Below are 4,842 nucleotides of genomic sequence, written 5' to 3' on the forward strand. Positions count from 1 at the left end.
AAACAAATCCAAACTAGGGTTCGCGGTTGATACCTAAGGTAATTCTAATACTATGAATTCCTTGAGAAAAATATGTAAGTGGAAAACCTAGAAATCATGTTTGGGAATCAAATGTTTACCACTAAATGTCAAAGAATACTAAGGACGTAATTAGGGTAATTTTGGTTCACACCACACATAAACAACAAATTTGTCAAGATTATACTACAATACGAATAATAGACCTCCTAAATTATTTTCTTCTAGATCATGTAATTGAGAACTCTAAATTTTCTCACAAATTGACTTTTGGAGAATTGTTTCAAAGTTGGGGCACAATAAGATATTATTTATTTATTTTCTTTTTATTTTTCTTTCCTTTTTTTTTCTTTTTATGACATAGGCTTCCCTATTCTCGATAAATTGACAATAATTAGGGTGCTTTGCATACTCATAATCTCTTTTTCCCTTATCTTCGCGCGAATGCAAACATGGGGCACATGAATGCACCCGGCTACTTATCGGGCCGAGATCAGCGGAGTAGTGTGTCAGTTTTTTTTTTTTTTTTTTTTTTTTTTTTGGTGTGTGCCCTTTTCTGTTTTTCTTATACACCCCTCTTCTACTAATTCCAACATGTTTTTGCAAAATCATTTAGGTTCTCAAATCCTTGTTCTTAAAGAAAATGAATTCCAAAGAGCTATTAATCGAGCAATTTAATCAAGACAATTCGAATGTGTATTGTGGTGTTAGTAAAACATCCCCTCACTACATCCCTTGATACCCTTAAAATTCAATAATAAACATCCAATACCAAACATAATTCCTAAAATTTTTCCATTTCCACATTTAACCCAAAAGAAATCATAGTTTAACCTAAATGCAATATGAAACTTATGAAACCTAAATAAAACAAAGAAAATCAAAGAGAGACTTTTAATTCAACTCCCCCAAACTTAAAATCTGCATTGTCCCTGATGCAGACATAGAGATAAAGAAATGAAGAAAGAAAAATAGGGAAGCTGAAAAATAATACCTGATCATGGCTGTGGTGGAGGATCAAGGCCTTGCTTGATGAAGTGGTCGTACAACTCCTTCTGCCAGTGGAAGTTATGCTCGGTTATCAGGTCCGGGTGTGCAGGTGGTAGGGGTGGACGTGGGATGTGCTTTAGGATGGCACTCATTTGTCGAATCGGTGGTGGTGCGTCGTCTTCAATGTCGTCTATGGCCACTCCTTGGACTGTAGCTGCTGATGTCCGAGAGAGAGAGGAGGTAGCCACTGTGAGAGAGGGTAGCAGTGGGGACGGTGAGAGGGTGAGGGGTTTCGGCGGTGGAGATTGTGGGGTCGGCGTAGGAGAGGGTGGAAGTGGTGGTGGTGGCTGTGTAGAGAGAGGGGTTTCGGTGGTCGATGGTGCTGTCGGTGAGAAGGAGGAAGGTTGAGCGGCAGCTCTGTAGAAGGAGGAACGGCGGTGCGGCAGTGCTGTGTAGTGGTGGCGAGAGAGAGAAAGGTGGAGCGGTGGCGGTGTTGCGCTAGAAGAGAGAGAGAGAAGCGACGCTGTATAGGAGAGGGGTTTCGGCACTGGAGAGAAAGAAAGGAAGAAAGGAGGGGGGTTCGGTTGGTAGGATTTAATGGGATGGGGTCGGTTCGGGTTGGTTTAAGTCTGAGTCTGAGTTTGATTGCCATCAAAGTGTGAAAGGGAATGCAACCTGCATTGTTCTGGATGAAGCCTGCATTTTTAGCAATGGTGCCTGCATTGCTTGAAGTGCAGCATGCATTTTTCTGTGCAGGCACGCGATCATCAATGCAGCCTGCATTGTCGATTCGGGCTACACTTGCTGGTGCAAGTAGTTTGGAGTTGAGAGAGTCATGCTCGATCTCATCCTCTTCACCACTCGGGGAAGATTGGTCTTCAGGATTACTCGAAAGGGATTCAGAAGTGTTTTTCGAAATAAGCTCATCAAAGAACTCTCTGACAATCCCATCAATCGCCTCAATCATGTAACACGAGTTATCATCATCAGAGGGATATTTGATGGTTTTAGAAAGATTGAATTCCACATTTTGTTTTCCTGAGTTCAGGGAGAGCTTGCCATTTTTCACGTCAATTTGAGTGCCTGCGGTCGCAAGAAAAGGTCTCCCTAGAATGATAGGAATGTGTGAATCTTCTTCCATCTCGACAATGACAAAGTCCGTGGGAAAACACATTTTGCCCACTTTTACAACAACGTCCCTAAGCATCCCCTTGGGATATCTAACTGATCGATCGGCTAATTGAAGAGAAATGCGAGTGGGCTCCAACTCACCGAGGCCAAGCTTCTCAAAGACACTTAGGGGCATCAAACTCACGCTCGCTCCAAGATCGCACAAGGTTTTTTTAAATTTGGTGTTGCCAATGACACAAGGGATTGAGAAACTCCCAGGGTCCTTCAATTTTCGAGGCAACTTGTTTTGAAGGACTGCACTACACTCCTTCGTCAATGCCACTGTGCTACACTCTTCGAGTTTTCTCTTACTGGACAAAATGTCTTTCAAGAACTTAGCGTAAGAGGGCATTTCTGTCAAGACATCGGTAAATGGAACGTTGACTAGCAACTTTTTCAACATTTCAAGAAATTTACCGAATTGTTTATCAAGTTTTGCTTTGATAAATCTTTGTGGGAAAGGAAGTGGGGGCTTGTATGGAGGTGGTTCGACGTACTTAGGCTCCTCACTTTCACTCTCTTTGTTCTCTATGACACCTGCATTGTCGTCAGTGCAGCCTGCATTTTCGTCAGTGCGGCTTGCATTTTGTTGTGCAGGTGTATCTTTCCCGATGTAGCCTGCATTGTCGTCAGTCAATACGAGCTTCATTGGTGGAGTTAGATCAATCGTTTGCTTCCCACTTCGCAAAGTCACCGCATTGCATTGCTCTCGAGGATTGATTTCTGGCTGACCAGGTAGTGTGCTTGGAGCTCTTGAAGAGGAGCTCGCCTGTTGGGAAAATTGGAAAAATTGTGTTTCTAGCATTCTATTTTGGGTTGCTAGTTGGTCAATTTTTGATGCCAAATTGGAGATATTTTTGTCCTGATCATTCATTCGTTGGTCTTGTTTTGTCACAAAATTCTCAAGCAAGGTTTCTAGACTAGACTTTTGTGGGGCTGGTTGAGGGTTAAACTGCCTTGGAGGGAAACCAGGAGGTTGATTGTTTTGTTGGGGAATTGCATTCGGGTTATTATTCTTCCAAGAGAAATTCGGGTGATTCCTCCAACCAGGATTGTATGTGTTTGAAAAAGAGTCATTTTGGGGCATACCAAAACCATTTAAGGCGTTTACTTGTTCAATTTTTGACTCTCGAGATTGAGGATTGCCAAACTGGCACTCAAGAGTCGAATGGTCACCAATCCCACAATTGTCACAAGACAAGAGATTACCTGTGCTGACTGCATTTACGTTAAGTTTATCTAACCTCTTTGTGAGAGCATCAAACTTGGCAGAGAGAAGCGTGACTACATCGACCTCATGCCTACCTGGTGTAGCCCTTGGTGCGGCTGGTGTAGGCCTTTCTGAAGTCCATTGATGGTGGTTGAGAGCCATGTCCTCAATCAATGTGTATGCATCATCTACCCCACGATTCATTAATGCTCCATTTGCAGCTACATCAATGGTTTATCGAGTGTTATAATTCAATCCATTGTAAAAGGTCTGAACTATCAACCATTTCTCTAAACCATGATGTGGACAGGACCTAATCAATTCCTTGAACCGTTCCCAAGCCTCATAAAGAGACTCACCATCTTTTTGGACAAAAGAGGTGATTTGGTTCCTGAGTTGAGTTGTTTTGCTAGGTGGAAAATACTTAGCAAGAAAGGCCTGAGCAAGCTCCTCCCAGGTAGTGATGGTACCAGCTGGTAACGAATGTAACCATGCCCTAGCCCTACCTGTCAGTGAGAATGGGAATAACCTAAGTCTAATGGCATCATCAGACACACCATTAACCTTAAAGGTATTACAAATTTCAAGAAAAATGGACAGGTGCAGGTTTGGGTCCTCATTTGGTAAACCAGTAAATTGATTTTGTTGGACCATTCCCAAAATTGCAGTTTTAATTTCAAAATTGTTTGCAGCCACTGTAGGTGCACGGATGCTAGAAGTGATGTTTTGTGTGGAGGGGATGGTGAACTCGCGCAAAGATCTCGGTCGTTCCGCCATTGGTGGTGGTTCTGTGCCAACAGGGATGGTTTGATTGGTGGGGTCAGCCAGTTCTGGATGACTTCTCAGAAATGCACGAGTTATCGGCCGATGAGCAACAGGGGCCAGTATCGTGCGAATCTAGAAAAAGAAATATATTAGTTTAAAGAAAATAAGGAAATAAGAAAAAAAAGAAAATATCTAGTCTCACTTACAAACCGGTTATACCAATATTCCGTTACCTCCCCGGCAACGGCGCCAGAAAAGCTTGATGTGATTTTGGTAGCTTAACAATTTAATCCCTAATCTTAATACAATTCGGTCACAAGCGCATGACCTTATCGCTTAGTAATTTGGGTATCGAACCACAGAGAGGTATTGTAAGTACTGGTTTTCTGATTTTCAGTAATCTAGACAAGCAAATATTAAGTGGTTTTCTTTTAAACTAAATTATAAAAATGCTGCATGAATTAACTAAATGCAGAATGAATTATAAACTAATGCAGACTAAATTCCAGAACCTCAGCCTGAATTCCAGACAGAATGCAGATTGAATTATCTGAATGCGACTTGAATTAACAGAATGCAGAATAAATTCCAGAAACAGAAAATGATGAGAAAAATCAGAGGGAATGAATATCTAGGGTTATGGTTTCACTATGATACTTTTAATTATGTATTTCTAATTGTTTTTCTAA

At 41.7% G+C, this 4,842-nt stretch overlaps 1 non-coding gene across 1 annotated transcript; it reads left to right on the top strand.

Moving 5' to 3' along the window:
• The first annotated feature begins 3,680 nt into the window (after window positions 1-3,680).
• On the top strand, window positions 3,681-3,787 carry LOC144545386 (small nucleolar RNA R71). The gene has a single exon (XR_013508488.1). It is a non-coding gene; the product is annotated as a small nucleolar RNA R71 (small nucleolar RNA).
• Window positions 3,788-4,842: the final 1,055 nt, after the last annotated feature.

The sequence above is a fragment of the Carex rostrata genome, chromosome 27 (assembly GCF_964058835.1).
Source record: "Carex rostrata chromosome 27, lpCarRost1.2, whole genome shotgun sequence".
NCBI lineage: Eukaryota > Viridiplantae > Streptophyta > Magnoliopsida > Poales > Cyperaceae > Carex > Carex rostrata.